This window comes from Argopecten irradians, chromosome 8 (assembly GCF_041381155.1).
Source record: "Argopecten irradians isolate NY chromosome 8, Ai_NY, whole genome shotgun sequence".
NCBI classification, from domain to species: Eukaryota; Metazoa; Mollusca; class Bivalvia; order Pectinida; family Pectinidae; genus Argopecten; species Argopecten irradians.
Genome location: NC_091141.1, coordinates 6,852,824 through 6,875,108, shown reverse-complemented (window position 1 = coordinate 6,875,108; position 22,285 = coordinate 6,852,824). Strand labels below are relative to the sequence as shown.

Sequence of the window (22,285 nt, the reverse complement as noted above, 5' to 3'; positions counted from 1 at the left end):
CTGTGTCTGTCATCAGAAGGGGAGATGACTTCATGTGGGAAATGGATAGTCACCATGGTGGCATATGCATCCCACAACGTCGATTACCTTTGTTAATCAGCCTACGGCCGGTCTGAGCATAGTGGAGTTTAGACACGATGAGTTTCCGAGGGTGGTGTCCCAGGGAAATACAATGTTTTATTTCCCTGCCATGTGTTTTAACTAACCACAGACACTCTGATACCTATAAATCTATACACTTCAGTAGGCTATGCTGACAGAGGATCAGAATGCTGTAGAATCCCACCGTAGCTATAGGTTTTTGAAGCCAAATTTCAAATATTTTCATACAATTTTTGTGGTAATTTTAAATGGTTATGATTTCTGTCATTGAAGGCACATGAGTATGATGCTTATATATCATATAGCAATTATAGTTCATATATGTATGTGGAAAGGTCAGGGGTCACCTGCCCTATTACACAGGTTTTCTCTAGATACTCTTGACCCCTCGCATGCTTTCATTCGAGCCATCAGAAGTGATTTGTATAAGTTATATAACTTGTTTTGCAATTAATGTAAAATGAATAAAGTTTACAATAAACAAGTACCTGAACTTTATTGTATGGTATAATTATGTAGTAGGATTTGATTGGGTTGATCATTAGTGACCAGGTAGCTTAATTGGTAGAACATCCAGATGTGTTTAGAGGACTTGGATTCAAATCATGGTCTGGTCACTACATTTTCTACTATTGTTACAAACTTAGTGCCCAACTAAAATACCCACAATGGTATATTAAGGGTCTTGTATATGTCGTTGATAGCAAAGACTTTGAAAAAGGCTTTACAAATGTTAGGTGACATAATATATTTCACTATGACCTTGCTAAGAGGGCACTATCTTGTTGTAGGATAGTACCCTCGCCTTCAGTTCAGGCGATATTCTGTCCCTCGATCAACAATACATGAGGCAATGCATAACTACCAAACCAAACCAAACTATATGCCTCAGTACTGTTCACATCTGAAGGTGTTTACTCTCCTTTTATGTTACAGACTTGTATGTGAATAATGGAGAAGAAGCTATCACTAAAGACGGCGGTGCTACAGCTGCCCCCGTGTAAAGTGTGTGATGGGAAGGCTTCCGGGATCCATTATGGTGTCAACTCATGTGAGGCCTGCAAGGTAAAGTGTACTATTATAAACTAACGGATCTTCATCTGCATCTATTTCATCTAGATAAACGTCTTCCTGGTATTTGAACTTGAAAAAATTCAAATCAGTGTTATATATATGTCGAAACATATGAGACATTTCATGTTTACTAAATAATATATATGTGTAGTATGCAAGTGCTGCTGTGGCCAAATGGTTTAAAAGGTGTCCCACCATTCTATCACTAGTCCTCCACCTACACCTGGATAATTAAGCAACATATATTTTAACCTTTGACCTCAGTTGCACATGATCTTTTTCCTAAAATATGAAGCATTGAGATATCTCTAGAACAAATATACGTACCCGGCCTACAAAACCTTTCGGCCGGCGACACCATTTTCTGTCTAAATGTCATTTGAGCTACTATATTGCAGCTATGATATCTCACACTATGTAGCAGGATAGGACTGGGTTGATCATCGGTTACCAGGTAACTCAGCGGTAGAGCATTCGGCTTTAGTGTTCGGAGTTCCCGGTTCGAATCCGGGTCTGGCTGCTACATTTTCTCCTTCCCTGTTACACTAATATGTAGGTCCACCTAACTTGGTCCAACCAGTCAAACTATAATCAAAAACGGCCCAAAAAATGTCTATCATATCAATATCATTAAAAAAAGTTCAAAGTTATTTCACATTTACAGTTCTGATGAAGCAAAGGAAAGTATTTATTACAAAACATAAAGGACGTAAACCATCTCCTTGCAATAGTCCCAACGGTAATGAGCGATCAATAGTGCTACGTACACCTGTTGCCGAGGATGATATTTCATATAGTGCCTCGGTAGCCGTGATCGCTAATGCGCTGGCAGGAATCACCAGATGCATTCAAGTGTGAGCTGAAGACCGCTCGCTTCAGTAAGAGGTTCGACTCCTGCTCAAGGCGATGTCTGTTGGGTTTGTTGTCTCCATGGTGGCACGCTGGTTTTCCTTTGTGGTTTTCCTCCAACATTAGACAACAACAAGTGTCAGTGCATTCTTGGGGGGCTGGGTGTATATGGTAATAGTTAAATTAATTGTTCTCTGTGTATGGTTGCATATGCATGTTTGTATATAAATTGTAGTTAGTTTGTGTTGGTAGAGTTGGTTGTTGGATGCCATAGACACTAAACCCAGTTATCCCTTGTGGAGTGTATCTGACTTCATTGTACTGTCATATAGACGGGTGCTCTGAAAAATATATGAAGGAATTTACGTTGATACATACATACATAGGCTTGTGAATATATATCTACGGGTTATTTATTAGATATGTTACATTTTTGAATGTGCAAAATATCTCCTAGCCAGGCCTTATAGATGCATATTGTACTGGAAATTAAGGTTTTAGAAAGTATTTAGCAAGCACTTAATGTCTCACAGACATATTTCTAGTTTTAATCTCAATATCCTGTTTCTTCTCCAGGGTTTCTTCAGGCGGTACCTTTCTCGGAAGGAGCCCTATAAATGTTCCAGGAAAAAAAAATGTGTAATAAAGGACAGTCCACATGGAAACTGTTCAGCATGTCGTATGGATAAATGTATAAAGCTAGGCATGTCAAAGGGAGGTATGTACAGCGTAGTGATTAACTAGGAATGTTAAAGGGAGGTATGTACAGTGTAGTGATTAACTAGGAATGTTAAAGGGAGGTATGTACAGTGTAGTGATTAACTAGGCATGTCAAAGGGAGGTATGTACAGCATAGTGATTAACTAGGCATGTCAAAGGGAGGTATGTACAGCGTAGTGATTAACTAGGCATGTCAAAGGGAGGTATGTACAGCGTAGTGATTAACTAGGTATGTCAAAGGGAGGTATGTACAGCAAAGTGATTAACTAGGCATGTCAAAGGGAGGTATGTACAGTGTAGTGATAACTAGGATGTCAAGGAGGTATGTACAGCGTAGTGATTAACTAGGCATGTCAAAGGGAGGTATGTACAGTCGTAGTGATTAACTAGGCATGTCAAAGGGAGGTATGTACAGCGTAGTGATTAAAGGGTCAAAGGGAGGTATGTACAGCGTAGTGATTAACTAGGCATGTCAAAGGGAGGTATGTACAGGGTAGTGATTAACTAGGCATGTCAAAGGGAGGTATGTACAGTGTAGTGATTAACTAGGCATGTCAAAGGGAGGTATGTACAGCGTAGTGATTAACTAGGCATGTCAAAGGGAGGTATGTACAGTGTAGTGATTAACTAGGCATGTCAAAGGGAGGTATGTACAGGGTAGTGATTAACTAGGCATGTCAAAGGGAGGTATGTACAGCGTAGTGATTAACTAGGCATGTCAAAGGGAGGTATGTACAGTGTAGTGATTAACTAGGCATGTCAAAGAGAGGTATGTACAGCGTAGTGATTAACTAGGCATGTCAAAGGGAGGTATGTACAGCGTAGTGATTAACTAGGCATGTCAAAGGGAGGTATGTACAGTGTAGTGATTAACTAGGCATGTCAAAGGGAGGTATGTACAGCGTAGTGATTAACTAGGCATGTCAAAGGGAGGTATGTACAGTGTAGTGATTAACTAGGCATGTCAAAGGGAGGTATGTACAGTGTAGTGATTAACTAGGCATGTCAAAGGGAGGTATGTACAGTATAGTGATTAACTAGACATGTCAAAGGGAGGTATGTACAGTGTAGTGATTAACTAGGCATGTCAAAGGAAGGTATTTACAGTGTAGTGATTAACTAGGCATGTCAAAGGGAGGTATGTACAGTATAGTGATTAACTAGGCATGTCAAAGGGAGGTATGTACAGTGTAGTGATTAACTAGGCATGTCAAAGGGAGGTATGTACAGTGTAGTGATTAACTAGGCATGTCAAAGGGAGGTATTTACAGTGTAGTGATTAACTAGGCATGTCAAAGGGAGGTATGTACAGTATAGTGATTAACTAGGCATGTCAAAGGGAGGTATGTACAGTGTAGTGATTAACTAGGCATGTCAAAGGGAGGTATGTACAGTGTAGTGATTAAAGAGAGGTATGTACAGCGTAGTGATTAACTAGGCATGTCAAAGGGAGGTATGTACAGTGTAGTGATTAACTAGGCATGTCAAAGGGAGGTATGTACAGTGTAGTGATTAACTAGGCATGTCAAAGGGAGGTATGTACAGTGTAGTGATTAACTAGGCATGTCAAAGGGAGGTATGTACAGTGTAGTGATTAACTAGGCATGTCAAAGGGAGGTATGTACAGTGTAGTGATTAACTAGGCATGTCAAAGGGAGGTATGTACAGTATAGTGATTAACTAGGCATGTCAAAGGGAGGTATGTACAGTGTAGTGATTAACTAGGCATGTCAAAGGGAGGTATGTACAGGGTAGTGATTAACTAGGCATGTCAAAGGGAGGTATGTACAGTATAGTGATTAACTAGGCATGTCAAAGGGAGGTATGTACAGTGTAGTGATTAACTAGGCATGTCAAAGGGAGGTATGTACAGTGTAGTGATTAACTAGGCATGTCAAAGGGAGGTATGTACAGTATAGTGATTAACTAGGCATGTCAAAGGGAGGTATGTACAGTGTAGTGATTAACTAGGCATGTCAAAGGGAGGTATGTACAGTGTAGTGATTAACTAGGCATGTCAAAGGGAGGTATGTACAGTGTAGTGATTAACTAGGCATGTCAAAGGGAGGTATGTACAGTGTAGTGATTAACTAGGCATGTCAAAGGGAGGTATGTACAGCGTAGTGATTAAAGGGAGGTATGTACAGTGTAGTGATTAACTAGGCATGTCAAAGGGAGGTATGTACAGCGTAGTGATTAACTAGGCATGTCAAAGGGAGGTATGTACAGCGTAGTGATTAACTAGGCATGTCAAAGGGAGGTATGTACAGCGTAGTGATTAACTAGGCATGTCAAAGGGAGGTATGTACAGCGTAGTGATTAACTAGGCATGTCAAAGGGAGGTATGTACAGTGTAGTGATTAACTAGGCATGTCAAAGGGAGGTATGTACAGCGTAGTGATTAACTAGGTATGTCAAAGGGAGGTATGTACAGTGTAGTGATTAACTAGGCATGTCAAAGGGAGGTATGTACAGTGTAGTGATTAACTAGGCATGTCAAAGGGAGGTATGTACAGCGTAGTGATTAACTAGGCATGTCAAAGGGAGGTATGTACAGCGTAGTGATTAACTAGGCATGTCAAAGGGAGGTATGTACAGCGTAGTGATTAACTAGGCATGTCAAAGGGAGGTATGTACAGCGTAGTGATTAACTAGGCATGTCAAAGGGAGGTATGTACAGCGTAGTGATTAACTAGGCATGTCAAAGGGAGGTATGTACAGTGTAGTGATTAACTAGGCATGTCAAAGGGAGGTATGTACAGCGTAGTGATTAACTAGGCATGTCAAAGGGAGGTATGTACAGCGTAGTGATTAACTAGGCATGTCAAAGGGAGGTATGTACAGCGTAGTGATTAACTAGGCATGTCAAAGGGAGGTATGTACAGCGTAGTGATTAACTAGGCATGTCAAAGGGAGGTATGTACAGCGTAGTGATTAACTAGGCATGTCAAAGGGAGGTATGTACAGCGTAGTGATTAACTAGGCATGTCAAAGGGAGGTATGTACAGCGTGTTGATTAACTAGGCATGTCAAAGGGAGGTATGTACAGCGTAGTGATTAACTAGGCATGTCAAAGGGAGGTATGTACAGCGTAGTGATTAACTAGGCATGTCAAAGGGAGGTATGTACAGGTAGTGATTAACTAGGCATGTCAAAAGGGAGGTATGTACAGCGTAGTGATTAACTAGGCATGTCAAAGGGAGGTATGTACAGTGTAGTGATTAACTAGGCATGTCAAAGGGAGGTATGTACAGCGTAGTGATTAACTAGGCATGTCAAAGGGAGGTATGTACAGTGTAGTGATTAACTAGGCATGTCAAAGGGAGGTATGTACAGCGTAGTGATTAACTAGGCATGTCAAAGGGAGGTATGTACAGCGTAGTGATTAACTAGGCATGTCAAAGGGAGGTATGTACAGCGTAGTGATTAACTAGGTATGTCAAAGGGAGGTATGTACAGCGTATATGATTAACTAGGCATGTCAAAGGGAGGTATGTACAGGTAGTGATTAACTAGGCATGTCAAAGGGAGGTATGTACAGTGTAGTGATTAACTAGGCATGTCAAAGGGAGGTATGTACAGTGTAGTGATTAACTAGGCATGTCAAAGGGAGGTATGTACAGTGTAGTGATTAACTAGGCATGTCAAAGGGAGGTATGTACAGTGTAGTGATTAACTAGGCATGTCAAAGGGAGGTATGTACAGTGTAGTGATTAACTAGGCATGTCAAAGGGAGGTATGTACAGCGTAGTGATTAACTAGGCATGTCAAAGGGAGGTATGTACAGGTAGTGATTAACTAGGCATGTCAAAGGGAGGTATGTACAGCGTAGTGATTAACTAGGCATGTCAAAAGGGAGGTATGTACAGCGTAGTGATTAACTAGGCATGTCAAAGGGAGGTATGTACAGTGTAGTGATTAACTAGGCATGTCAAAGGGAGGTATGTACAGTGTAGTGATTAACTAGGCATGTCAAAGGGAGGTATGTACAGGTAGTGATTAACTAGGCATGTCAAAGGAGGTATGTACAGTGTAGTGATTAACTAGGCATGTCAAAGGGAGGTATGTACAGTGTAGTGATTAACTAGGCATGTCAAAGGGAGGTATGTACAGTGTAGTGATTAACTAGGCATGTCAAAGGGAGGTATGTACAGTGTAGTGATTAACTAGGCATGTCAAAGGGAGGTATGTACAGCGTAGTGATTAACTAGGCATGTCAAAGGGAGGTATGTACAGTGTAGTGATTAACTAGGCATGTCAAAGGGAGGTATGTACAGTATAGTGATTAACTAGGCATGTCAAAGGGAGGTATGTACAGCGTAGTGATTAACTAGGCATGTCAAAGGGAGGTATGTACAGCGTAGTGATTAACTAGGCATGTCAAAGGGAGGTATGTACAGCGTAGTGATTAACTAAGCATGTCAAAGGGAGGTATGTACAGCGTAGTGATTAACTAGGCATGTCAAAGGGAGGTATGTACAGTGTAGTGATTAACTAGGCATGTCAAAGGGAGGTATGTACAGCGTAGTGATTAACTAGGCATGTCAAAGGGAGGTATGTACAGTGTAGTGATTAACTAGGCATGTCAAAGGGAGGTATGTACAGTGTAGTGATTAACTAGGCATGTCAAAGGGAGGTATGTACAGCGTAGTGATTAACTAGGCATGTCAAAGGGAGGTATGTACAGCGTAGTGATTAACTAGGCATGTCAAAGGGAGGTATGTACAGCGTAGTGATTAACTAGGCATGTCAAAGGGAGGTATGTACAGCGTAGTGATTAACTAGGCATGTCAAAGGGAGAGGTATGTACAGCGTAGTGATTAACTAGGCATGTCAAAGGGAGGTATGTACAGCATAGTGATTAACTAGGCATGTCAAAGGGAGGTATGTACAGCGTAGTGATTAACTAGGCATGTCAAAGGGAGGTATGTACAGGTAGTGATTAACTAGGCATGTCAAAGGGAGGTATGTACAGGGTAGTGATTAACTAGGCATGTCAAAGGGAGGTATGTACAGGTAGTGATTAACTAGGCATGTCAAAGGGAGGTATGTACAGGTAGTGATTAACTAGGCATGTCAAAGGGAGGTATGTACAGTGTAGTGATTAACTAGGCATGTCAAAGGGAGGTATGTACAGTAGTGATTAACTAGGCATGTCAAAGGGAGGTATGTACAGGTAGTGATTAACTAGGCATGTCAAAGGGAGGTATGTACAGCGTAGTGATTAACTAGGCATGTCAAAGGGAGGTATGTACAGCGTAGTGATTAACTAGGCATGTCAAAGGGAGGTATGTACAGCGTAGTGATTAACTAGGCATGTCAAAGGGAGGTATGTACAGCGTAGTGATTAACTAGGCATGTCAAAGGGAGGTATGTACAGCGTAGTGATTAACTAGGCATGTCAAAGGGAGGTATGTACAGTGTAGTGATTAACTAGGCATGTCAAAGGGAGGTATGTACAGTGTAGTGATTAACTAGGCATGTCAAAGGGAGGTATGTACAGCGTAGTGATTAACTAGGCATGTCAAAAGGGAGGTATGTACAGCGTAGTGATTAACTAGGCATGTCAAAGGGAGGTATGTACAGTGTAGTGATTAACTAGGCATGTCAAAGGGAGGTATGTACAGTGTAGTGATTAACTAGGCATGTCAAAGGGAGGTATGTACAGTGTAGTGATTAACTAGGCATGTCAAAGGGAGGTATGTACAGCGTAGTGATTAACTAGGCATGTCAAAGGGAGGTATGTACAGCGTAGTGATTAACTAGGCATGTCAAAGGGAGGTATGTACAGCGTAGTGATTAACTAGGCATGTCAAAGGGAGGTATGTACAGCGTAGTGATTAACTAGGCATGTCAAAGGGAGGTATGTACAGCGTAGTGATTAACTAGGCATGTCAAAGGGAGGTATGTACAGCGTAGTGATTTAAGGCATGTCAAAGGGAGGTATGTACAGCGTAGTGATTAACTAGGCATGTCAAAGGGAGGTATGTACAGTATAGTGATTAACTAGGCATGTCAAAGGGAGGTATGTACAGTGTAGTGATTAACTAGGCATGTCAAAGGGAGGTATGTACAGTGTAGTGATTAACTAGGCATGTCAAAGGGAGGTATGTACAGCGTAGTGATTAACTAGGCATGTCAAAAGGGAGGTATGTACAGCGTAGTGATTAACTAGGCATGTCAAAGGGAGGTATGTACAGTGTAGTGATTAACTAGGCATGTCAAAGGGAGGTATGTACAGTATAATGATTAACTAGGTATGTCAAAGGGAGGTATGTACAGCGTAGTGATTAACTAGGCATGTCAAAGGGAGGTATGTACAGCGTAGTGATTAACTAGGCATGTCAAAGGGAGGTATGTACAGTGTAGTGATTAACTAGGCATGTCAAAGGGAGGTATGTACAGTGTAGTGATTAACTAGGCATGTCAAAGGGAGGTATGTACAGCGTAGTGATTAACTAGGCATGTCAAAGGGAGGTATGTACAGTGTAGTGATTAACTAGGCATGTCAAAGGGAGGTATGTACAGTGTAGTGATTAATATGTAACTAGGCATGTCAAAGGGAGGTATGTACAGTGTAGTGATTAACTAGGCATGTCAAAGGGAGGTATGTACAGCGTAGTGATTAACTAGGCATGTCAAAGGGAGGTATGTACAGTGTAGTGATTAACTAGGCATGTCAAAGGGAGGTATGTACAGGGTAGTGATTAATAGGATGTCAAAGGGAGGATTAACTAGGCATGTCAAAGGGAGGTATGTACAGTGTAGTGATTAACTAGGCATGTCAAAGGGAGGTATGTACAGTGTAGTGATTAACTAGGCATGTCAAAGGGAGGTATGTACAGGGTAGTGATTAACTAGGCATGTCAAAGGGAGGTATGTACAGCGTAGTGATTAACTAGGCATGTCAAAGGGAGGTATGTACAGTGTAGTGATTAACTAGGCATGTCAAAGGGAGGTATGTACAGTGTAGTGATTAACTAGGCATGTCAAAGGGAGGTATGTACAGCGTAGTGATTAACTAGGCATGTCAAAGGGAGGTATGTACAGTGTAGTGATTAACTAGGCATGTCAAAGGGAGGTATGTACAGTGTAGTGATTAACTAGGCATGTCAAAGGGAGGTATGTACAGCGTAGTGATTAACTAGGCATGTCAAAAGGGAGGTATGTACAGTGTAGTGATTAACTAGGCATGTCAAAGGGAGGTATGTACAGCGTAGTGATTAACTAGGCATGTCAAAGGGAGGTATGTACAGCGTAGTGATTAACTAGGCATGTCAAAGGGAGGTATGTACAGTACAGTATAGTGATTTAACTAGGCATGTCAAAGGGAGGTATGTACAGCGTAGTGATTAACTAGGCATGTCAAAGGGAGGTATGTACAGCGTAGTGATTAACTAGGCATGTCAAAGGGAGGTATGTACAGCGTAGTGATTAACTAGGCATGTCAAAGGGAGGTATGTACAGTGTAGTGATTAACTAGGCATGTCAAAGGGAGGTATGTACAGTGTAGTGATTAACTAGGCATGTCAAAGGGAGGTATGTACAGCGTAGTGATTAACTAGGCATGTCAAAGGGAGGTATGTACAGCGTAGTGATTAACTAGGCATGTCAAAGGGAGGTATGTACAGTGTAGTGATTAACTAGGCATGTCAAAGGGAGGTATGTACAGCGTAGTGATTAACTAGGCATGTCAAAGGGAGGTATGTACAGCGTAGTGATTAACTAGGCATGTCAAAGGGAGGTATGTACAGTGTAGTGATTAACTAGGCATGTCAAAGGGAGGTATGTACAGTGTAGTGATTAACTAGGCATGTCAAAGGAAGGTATGTACAGCGTAGTGATTAACTAGGCATGTCAAAGGGAGGTATGTACAGCGTAGTGATTAACTAGGCATGTCAAAGGGAGGTATGTACAGCGTAGTGATTAACTAGGCATGTCAAAGGGAGGTATGTACAGCGTAGTGATTAACTAGGCATGTCAAAGGGAGGTATGTACAGCGTAGTGATTAACTAGGCATGTCAAAGGGAGGTATGTACAGTGTAGTGATTAACTAGGCATGTCAAAGGGAGGTATGTACAGCGTAGTGATTAACTAGGCATGTCAAAGGGAGGTATGTACAGCGTAGTAGTGATTAACTAGGCATGTCAAAGGGAGGTATGTACAGGTAGGATTAACTAGGCATGGGGAGGTATGTACAGCGTAGTGATTAACTAGGCATGTCAAAGGGAGGTATGTACAGTGTAGTGATTAACTAGGCATGTCAAAGGGAGGTATGTACAGCGTAGTGATTAACTAGGCATGTCAAAGGGAGGTATGTACAGCGTAGTGATTAACTAGGCATGTCAAAGGGAGGTATGTACAGCGTTGTGATTAACTAGGCATGTCAAAGGGAGGTATGTACAGCGTTGTGATTAACTAGGCATGTCAAAGGGAGGTATGTACAGTGTAGTGATTAACTAGGCATGTCAAAGGGAGGTATGTACAGCGTAGTGATTAACTAGGCATGTCAAAGGGAGGTATGTACAGTCTAGTGATTAACTAGGCATGTCAAAGGGAGGTATGTACAGCGTAGTGATTAACTAGGCATGTCAAAGGGAGGTATGTACAGCGTAGTGATTAACTAGGCATGTCAAAGGGAGGTATGTACAGCGTAGTGATTAACTAGGCATGTCAAAGGGAGGTATGTACAGTGTAGTGATTAACTAGGCATGTCAAAGGGAGGTATGTACAGTGTAGTGATTAACTAGGCATGTCAAAGGGAGGTATGTACAGCGTAGTGATTAACTAGGCATGTCAAAGGGAGGTATGTACAGCGTAGTGATTAACTAGGCATGTCAAAGGGAGGTATGTACAGTGTAGTGATTAACTAGGCATGTCAAAGGGAGGTATGTACAGCGTAGTGATTAACTAGGCATGTCAAAGGGAGGTATGTACAGCGTAGTGATTAACTAGGCATGTCAAAGGCAGGTATGTACAGCATAGTGATTAAGGGAGGTATGTACAGTGTAGTGATTAACTAGGCATGTCAAAGGGAGGTATGTACAGTGTAGTGATTAACTAGGCATGTCAAAGGGAGGTATGTACAGCGTAGTGATTAACTAGGCATGTCAAAGGGAGGTATGTACAGTGTAGTGATTAACTAGGCATGTCAAAGGGAGGTATGTACAGCGTAGTGATTAACTAGGCATGTCAAAGGGAGGTATGTACAGCGTAGTGATTAACTAGGCATGTCAAAGGGAGGTATGTACAGTGTAGTGATTAACTAGGCATGTCAAAGGGAGGTATGTACAGCGTAGTGATTAACTAGGCATGTCAAAGGGAGGTATGTACAGCGTAGTGATTAACTAGGCATGTCAAAGGGAGGTATGTACAGCGTAGTGATTAACTAGGCATGTCAAAGGGAGGTATGTACAGCGTAGTGATTAACTAGGCATGTCAAAGGGAGGTAGGTATGTACAGTGTAGTGATTAACTAGGCATGTCAAAGGGAGGTATGTACAGTGTAGTGATTAACTAGGCATGTCAAAGGGAGGTATGTACAGCGTAGTGATTAACTAGGCATGTCAAAGGGAGGTATGTACAGCGTAGTGATTAACTAGGCATGTCAAAGGGAGGTATGTACAGTGTAGTGATTAACTAGGCATGTCAAAGGGAGGTATGTACAGCGTAGTGATTAACTAGGCATGTCAAAGGGAGGTATGTACAGTGTAGTGATTAACTAGGCATGTCAAAGGGAGGTATGTACAGCGTAGTGATTAACTAGGCATGTCAAAGGGAGGTATGTACAGTGTAGTGATTAACTAGGCATGTCAAAGGGAGGTATGTACAGCGTAGTGATTAACTAGGCATGTTAAAGAGAGGTATGTACAGCTTAGTGATTAACTAGGCATGTCAAAGGGAGAGGTATGTACAGCGTTGTGATTAACTAGGCATGTCAAAGGGAGGTATGTACAGCGTTGTGATTAACTAGGCATGTCAAAGGGAGGTATGTACAGCGTAGTGATTAACTAGGCATGTCAAAGGGAGGTATGTACAGCGTAGTGATTAACTAGGCATGTCAAAGGGAGGTATGTACAGTGTAGTGATTAACTAGGCATGTCAAAGGGAGGTATGTACAGCTTTACAGCGTAGTGATTAACTAGGCATGTCAAAGGGAGGGTATGTACAGCGTAGTGATTAACTAGGCATGTCAAAGGGAGGTATGTACAGCGTAGTGATTAACTAGGCATGTCAAAGGGAGGTATGTACAGCGTAGTGATTAACTAGGCATGTCAAAGGGAGGTATGTACAGTGTAGTGATTAACTAGGCATGTCAAAAGGAGGTATGTACAGCGTAGTGATTAACTAGGCATGTCAAAGGGAGGTATGTACAGCGTAGTGATTAAAGGCATGTCAAAGGGAGGTATGTACAGTGTAGTGATTAACTAGGCATGTCAAAGGGAGGTATGTACAGCGTAGTGATTAACTAGGCATGTCAAAGGGAGGTATGTACAGTGTAGTGATTAACTAGGCATGTCAAAGGGAGGTATGTACAGCGTAGTGATTAACTAGGCATGTCAAAGGGAGGTATGTACAGTGTAGTGATTAACTAGGCATGTCAAAGGGAGGTATGTACAGTGTAGTGATTAACTAGGCATGTCAAAGGGAGGTATGTACAGTGTATTGATTAACTAGGCATGTCAAAGGGAGGTATGTACAGTGTAGTGATTAACTAGGCATGTCAAAGGGAGGTATGTACAGCGTAGTGATTAACTAGGCATGTCAAAGGGAGGTATGTACAGTGTAGTGATTAACTAGGCATGTCAAAGGGAGGTATGTACAGCGTAGTGATTAACTAGGCATGTCAAAGGGAGGTATGTACAGCGTAGTGATTAACTAGGCATGTCAAAGGGAGGTATGTACAGTGTAGTGATTAACTAGGCATGTCAAAGGGAGGTATGTACAGCGTAGTGATTAACTAGGCATGTCAAAGGGAGGTATGTACAGTATAATGATTAACTAGGTATGTCAAAGGGAGGTATGTACAGCGTAGTGATTAACTAGGCATGTCAAAGGGAGGTATGTACAGCGTAGTGATTAACTAGGCATGTCAAAGGGAGGTATGTACAGTGTAGTGATTAACTAGGCATGTCAAAGGGAGGTATGTACAGCGTAGTGAGTGATTAACTAGGCATGTCAAAGGGAGGTATGTACAGCGTAGTGATTAACTAGGCATGTCAAAGGGAGGTAAGTACAGTGTAGTGATTAACTAGGCATGTCAAAGGGAGGTATGTACAGCGTAGTGATTAACTAGGCATGTCAAAGGGAGGTATGTACAGCGTAGTGATTAACTAGGCATGTCAAAGGGAGGTATGTACAGTGTAGTGATTAAAGAGAGGTATGTACAGCGTAGTGATTAACTAGGCATGTCAAAGGGAGGTATGTACAGCGTAGTGATTAACTAGGCATGTCAAAGGGAGGTATGTACAGCATAGTATAGTGATTAACATGGCATGTCAAAGGGAGGTATGTACAGTGTAGTGATTAACTAGGCATGTCAAAGGGAGGTATGTACAGCGTAGTGATTAACTAGGCATGTCAAAGGGAGGTATGTACAGCATAGTGATTAACTAGGCATGTCAAAGGGAGGTATGTACAGCGTAGTGATTAACTAGGCATGTCAAAGGGAGGTATGTACAGTGTAGTGATTAACTAGGCATGTCAAAGGGAGGTATGTACAGCGTAGTGATTAACTAGGCATGTCAAAGGGAGGTATGTACAGCGTAGTGATTAACTAGGCATGTCAAAGAGGGGAATGTACAGTGTAGTGATTAACTAGGCATGTCAAAGGGAGGTATGTACAGTGTAGTGATTAACTAGGCATGTCAAAGGGAGGTATGTACAGCGTAGTGATTAACTAGGCATGTCAAAGGGAGGTATGTACAGCGTAGTGATTAACTAGGCATGTCAAAGGGAGGTATGTACAGCGTAGTGATTAACTAGGCATGTCAAAGGGAGGTATGTACAGTGTAGTGATTAACTAGGCATGTCAAAGGGAGGTATGTACAGCGTAGTGATTAACTAGGCATGTCAAAGGGAGGTATGTACAGCATAGTGATTAACTAGGCATGTCAAAGGGAGGTATGTACAGTGTAGTGATTAACTAGGCATGTCAAAGGGAGGTATGTACAGTGTAGTGATTAACTAGGCATGTCAAAGGGAGGTATGTACAGCGTAGTGATTAACTAGGCATGTCAAAGGGAGGTATGTACAGTGTAGTGATTAACTAGGCATGTCAAAGGGAGGTATGTACAGTGTAGTGATTAACTAGGCATGTCAAAGGGAGGTATGTACAGTATAGTGATTAACTAGGCATGTCAAAAGGGAGGTATGTACAGCGTAGTGATTAACTAGGCATGTCAAAGGGAGGTATGTACAGTGTAGTGATTAACTAGGCATGTCAATGGGAGGTATGTACAGTGTAGTGATTAACTAGGCATGTCAAAGGGAGGTATGTACAGCGTAGTGATTAACTAGGCATGTCAAAGGGAGGTATGTACAGCGTAGTGATTAACTAGGCATGTCAAAGGGAGGTATGTACAGTGTAGTGATTAACTAGGCATGTCAAAGGGAGGTATGTACAGTAGTGATTAACTAGGCATGTCAAAGGGAGGTATGTACAGCGTAGTGATTAACTAGGCATGTCAAGGGAGGTAGTACAGGTAGTGTAACTAGCATGTCAAAGGGAGGTAACAGGTAGTGATTAACTAGGCATGTCAAAGGGAGGTATGTACAGTGTAGTGATTAACTAGGCATGTCAAAGGGAGGTATGTACAGTATAGTGATTAACTAGGCATGTCAAAGGGAGGTATGTACAGTGTAGTGATTAACTAGGCATGTCAAAGGGAGGTATGTACAGTGTAGTGATTAACTAGGCATGTCAAAGGGAGGTATGTACAGTGTAGTGATTAACTAGGCATGTCAAAGGGAGGTATGTACAGTGTAGTGATTAACTAGGCATGTCAAAGGGAGGTATGTACAGTGTAGTGATTAACTAGGCATGTCAAAGGGAGGTATGTACAGTGTAGTGATTAACTAGGCATGTCAAAGGGAGGTATGTACAGTGTAGTGATTAACTAGGCATGTTCAAAGGGAGGTATGTACAGTGTAGTGATTAACTAGGCATGTCAAAGGGAGGTATGTACAGCGTAGTGATTAACTAGGCATGTCAAAGGGAGGTATGTACAGCGTAGTGATTAACTAGGCATGTCAAAGGGAGGTATGTACAGTGTAGTGATTAACTAGGCATGTCAAAGGGAGGTATGTACAGCGTAGTATGATTAACTAGGCATGTCAAAGGGAGGTATGTACAGCGTGTAGTGATTAACTAGGCATGTCAAAGGGAGGTATGTACAGGTAGTGATTAACTAGGCATGTCAAAGGGAGGTATGTACAGCGTAGTGATTAACTAGGCATGTCAAAGGGAGGTATGTACAGCGTAGTGATTAACTAGGCATGTCAAAGGGAGGTATGTACAGCGTAGTGATTAACTAGGCATGTCAAAGGGAGGTATGTACAGCGTAGTGATTAACTAGGCATGTCAAAGGGAGGTATGTACAGTGTAGTGATTAACTAGGCATGTCAAAGGGAGGTATGTACAGCGTAGTGATTAACTAGGCATGTCAAAGGGAGGTATGTACAGCATAGTGATTAACTAGGCATGTCAAAGGGAGGTATGTACAGCGTAGTGATTAACTAGGCATGTCAAAGGGAGGTATGTACAGCGTAGTGATTAACTAGGCATGTCAAAGGGAGGTATGTACAGCGTAGTGATTAACTAGGCATGTCAAAGGGAGGTATGTACAGTGTAGTGATTAACTAGGCATGTCAAAGGGAGGTATGTACAGCGTAGTGATTAACTAGGCATGTCAAAGGGAGGTATGTACAGCGTAGTGATTAACTAGGCATGTCAAAGGGAGGTATGTACAGCGTAGTGATTAACTAGGCATGTCAAAGGGAGGTATGTACAGCGTAGTGATTAACTAGGCATGTCAAAGGGAGGTATGTACAGAGTAGTGATTAAAGGGATGTCAAAGGGAGGTATGTACAGTGTAGTGATTAACTAGGCATGTCAAAGGGAGGTATGTACAGTGTAGTGATTAACTAGGCATGTCAAAGGGAGGTATGTACAGTGTAGTGATTAACTAGGCATGTCAAAGGGAGGTATGTACAGTGTAGTGATTAACTAGGCATGTCAAAGGGAGGTATGTACAGCGTAGTGATTAACTAGGCATGTCAAAGGGAGGTATGTACAGTGTAGTGATTAACTAGGCATGTCAAAGGGAGGTATGTACAGTGTAGTGATTAACTAGGCATGTCAAAGGGAGGTATGTACAGCGTAGTGATTAACTAGGCATGTCAAAGGGAGGTATGTACAGCGTAGTGATTAACTAGGCATGTCAAAGGGAGGTATGTACAGTATAGTGATTAACTAGGCATGTCAAAGGGAGGTATGTACAGTGTAGTGATTAACTAGGCATGTCAAAGGGAGGTATGTACAGTGTAGTGATTAACTAGGCATGTCAAAGGGAGGTATGTACAGTTAGTGATTAACTAGGCCTGTCAAAGGGAGGTATGTACAGTGTAGTGATTAACTAGGCATGTCAAAGGGAGGTATGTACAGATAGTGATTAACTAGGCATGTCAAAGGGAGGTATGTACAGCGTAGTGATTAACTAGGCATGTCAAAGGGAGGTATGTACAGTGTAGTGATTAACTAGGCATGTCAAAGGGAGGTATGTACAGTGTAGTGATTAACTAGGCATGTCAAAGGGAGGTATGTACAGTGTAGTGATTAACTAGGCATGTCAAAGGGAGGTATGTACAGTGTAGTGATTAACTAGGCATGTCAAAGGGAGGTATGTACAGTGTAGTGATTAATAGGCATGTCAAAGGAGGTATGTACAGCGTAATGATTAACTAGGCATGTCAAAGGGAGGTATGTACAGTGTAGTGATTAACTAGGCATGTCAAAGGGAGGTATGTACAGTGTAGTGATAACTCATTCTTTGTGACGTAACATTATTCCCCTCATATATATATACCATAAAAATAGACAACTATTAATTGTTTTGAAATAAAAAAAAATATCAAAAAAGATCAAAGATTAAACATTTGGAAAGTGGTCAGATATGTGACATTGTCTCCATGAAAATAAAAATAATTTCCTGAATTTTTTATAAGAAAACTTAAGTATGTTAAATTAACCTAGACTTTTAGTTCTCATACATATACATGTACCTCACTTGTTTTCACATTTCATATTATAAATCAAATGCCCAATCAGTTTTTTATACTATTTATTTCAGGGTTTGAGTAACCTGGTCCTTTTATCCAACACTAATGTCTGTACCTGTGTCTTTGTTTCCATAAACAGCTGTTCGCCACGGCCGTTACACATTGACCGAGCGGACAAAAGCCATCATAGAAGTAAAAAAGCTCAAACAGAAAGGGAAGGACTCCGCAGAACCTCCCAAGGAAACCCCCAGAAACATTAGTATGACTCTACCTAAGCAGAGCTCAGACGAGGGTATTTCATCAGACAGCAGCTCAATCATTCTCGACAGTTTCGACAAATCTGTCATATCCAATACTCCGATCAATTCTCCATTTACGATTCATAGTCAGGAGGATCGTAATATGATGGAGTGCACTGACTCTCAGTTTGAGTTGACGAATGATAGTGGTCATTTCCAGGCTAACTCAGACAGTCAAAACATCAAAGGCATATTAGACGACTTGATTCCAAAGCTAATAAAATGTGCTGAGGATTTAGCACCTGTGTCCTCCAAACTAACAGACGAGGAAATTCACTCCTTACATGTTAGTGCTTTGGTAAGTGTTGATGGTACGGCTTTAGATTTAGTTTGATTTGTTTAATGTCCTGTGAATAGCTGGGTCATATAAGGACTTGTCAGGTTTATATATAGGTTGGGGAAAGCACCTATGGAAAAACCACTGACCAGCGGTCAGTATAATACGTGGCAACTGCCCACACAGAATTCAAACTTGGAACCCAGAGATAGAGATCTTGTGTATATGATATATTTGGAGATTTTAACCACTCTTCCACCTTATAACTAGTCACTTATGAAATATCTGCAGCAGAGCAGAGTGGTTGATGTGCTAGTATTGTAAGACTTGCTATTCACCTGGGTTTTATTAGGCCAGGCAAGGAATTTTTTTCTCCATTAGAGGGTGGACAAAAAAGTTAACAGATTTCTCAACTGAAAATGATAGAGTGCTGGTACTTCTTGTCACTTAAAAAAGTTCACCAACTCCCTCCATGGCAAAACCTTGTTTTTGATCAAAATCCAAAATGACCGCCATTATTGCATTTTAATTTCTGGTAAGGTCTTAGTATTGAAACTAAGTAACATCGAAACGCATTTGAGGTATCTATTTTAATTAACTTGAGGATGCCAAATCGATTGGTGATACTTTTTAAATATCCCTCCATAGTAAAGCCTAGTTTTTTTTTAAAGAAAAATCCAAAATGGCCGCCAATATAGCAATATTAAGAATTCTGGTTAAGTCTTAGTATTGGAACTAAATGACATAGACAAATGCTTGAGGTGTCCATTACAACTAATTTAAGGATAATAAATCGATTGATGATATTTTTGAAATTGTTAATGTCGAAGAAAGCTTTATTTTATAAAGGATGCCATCTTAATTCGAGTTATAACCACAATATTATTTTGGTTTTTCACTGTGTCTTAAGGTATTTTTCATAATATCATTTATTATTCAACCTCTATCAAGAAAAGCAAAATACATGGAAACTAGGGTTCTATAATTGGCTCATTTAATGAAACATTGATTTCTGCTTTCATATTAAATTTTTGAAATTTGTTTGCCTAGTAGATAATCTGTTTGATGGAGTCATATCTGATGAAAACAACTACCTTTTAGGTAATCTGACCCAAAACTTGCATGAATTGATACTGACGTGGTCCCAAATTAAATGTTGTTATTTATCGGGTTGATCCGAAATCCAAGATGGCCACCACAGCCGCCATCTTGAAAACACTTTTTGAACTTCTTCTCAAATTCTGAAAGTGCAATTTAGCTGAAACTTGCATGAAATGATCCTGACATAGTGTTAATATTTATCAAGTCGATCCGAAATCCAAGATGGCCACCACAGCAGCCATCTTGAATTGAGCTGAAACTTGCTTGAAATGATCCTGACATGGTCCCAACCAAGTGTTGTTATTTTTCAGGTCAATCAGAAATCCAAAATGGCTGCCACTGTCACCATAGACATTGTCAGATGGTTTAGACATGGTCAATTGTTTGATGTCTATACTCCAGACATTGGTTTAGACATGGTCAAATGGTGTATTGTTGATGTCTATACTCCAGACATTGGTTTAGACATGGTCAAATGGTGTAATTGTTGATGTCTATACTCCAGACATTGGTTTAGACATGGTCAAATGGTGTCATTGTTGATGTCTATACTCCAGACATTGGTTTAGACATGGTCAAATGGTGTCAAATTGTTGATGTCTATACTCCAGACATTGGTTTAGACATGGTCAAATGGTGTCATTGTTGATGTCTATACTCCAGACATTGGTTTAGACATGGTCAAATGGTGTCATTGTTGATGTCTATACTCCAGACATTGGTTTAGACATGATCAAATGGTGTCATTGTTGATGTCTATACTCCAGACATTGGTTTAGACATGGTCAAATGGTGTAATTGTTGATATCTATACTTCGGACATTGGTTTAGACATGGTCAAATGGTGTCATTGTTGATGTCTATACTCCAGACATTGGTTTAGACATGATCAAATGGTGTCATTGTTGATGTCTATACTCCAGTCATTGGTTTAGACATGGTCAAATGGTGTCATTGTTGATGTCTATACTCCAGACATTGGTTTAGACATGGTCAAATGGTGTCATTGTTGATGTCTATACTCCAGACATTGGTTTAGACATGGTCAAATGGTGTCATTGTTGATGTCTTTACTCCAGACATTGGTTTAGACATGGTCAAATGGTGTCATTGTTGATGTCTATACTCCAGACATTGGTTTAGACATGGTCAAATGGTGTCATTGTTGATGTCTATACTCCAGACATTGGTTTAGACATGGTCAAATGGTGTCATTGTTGATGTCTATACTCCAGACATTGGTTTAGACATGGTCAAATGGTGTAATTGTTGATGTCTATACTCCAGCCATTGGTTTAGACATGGTCAAATGGTGTCATTGTTGATGTCTATACTCCAGACATTGGTTTAGACATGGTCAAATGGTGTCATTGTTGATGTCTATACTCCAGACATTGGTTTATTTGGACACCATGGTCAAATGGTGTCATTGTTGATGTCTATACTCCAGAGACATTGGTTTAGACATGGTCAAATGGTGTCATTGTTGATGTCTATACTCCAGATATTAGTTTATTTGGACACCATGGTCAAATGGTGTCATTGTTGATGTCTATACTCCAGACATTGGTTTAGACATGGTCAAATGGTGTCATTGTTGATGTCTATACTCCAGACATTGGTTTAGACATGGTCAAATGGGTGTCATTGTTGATGTCTATACTCCAGACATTGGTTTAGACATGGTCAAATGGTGTCATTGTTGATGTCTATACTCCAGACATTGGTTTAGACATGGTCAAATGGTGTAATTGATGATGTCTATACTCCAGACATTGATGTCTATACTCCAGACATTGGTTTAGACATGGTCAAATGGTGTAATTGTTGATGTCTATACTCCAGACATTGGTTTAGACATGGTCAAATGGTGTCATTGTTGATGTCTATACTCCAGACATTGGTTTAGACATGGTCAAATGGTGTCATTGTTGATGTCTATACTCCAGACATTGGTTTAGACATGGTCAAATGGTCAATTGTTACATGGTCAAATGGTGTCATTGTTGATGTCTATACTCCAGACATTGGTTTAGACATGGTCAAATGGTGTCATTGTTGATGTCAAAATGGTGTAATTGTTGATGTCTATACTCCAGACATTGGTTTAGACATGGTCAAATGGTGTCATTGTTGATGTCTATACTCCAGACATTGGTTTAGACATGGTCAAATGGTGTCATTGTTGATGTCTATACTCCAGACATTGGTTTAGACATGGTCAAATGGTGTAATTGTTGATGTCTATACTCCAGACATTGGTTTAGACATGGTCAAATGGTGTCATTGTTGATGTCTATACTCCAGACATTGGTTTAGACATGGTCAAATGGTGTCATTGTTGATGTCTATACTCCAGACATTGGTTTAGACATGGTCAAATGGTGTAATTGTTGATGTCTATACTCCAGACATTGGTTTAGACATGGTCAAATGGTGTCATTGTTGATGTCTATACTCCAGACATTGGTTTAGACATGGTCAAATGGTGTCATTGTTGATGTCTATACTCCAGACATTGGTTTAGACATGGTCAAATGGTGTCATTGTTGATGTCTATACTCCAGACATTGGTTTAGACATGG

General features: G+C 40.8%; 1 pseudogene; it reads left to right on the top strand.

Moving 5' to 3' along the window:
• The first annotated feature begins 1,044 nt into the window (after window positions 1–1,044).
• The window catches only part of LOC138328930 (nuclear receptor ROR-alpha B-like), a 36,333-nt pseudogene continuing 15,092 nt past the window's right edge, over window positions 1,045–22,285 (top strand).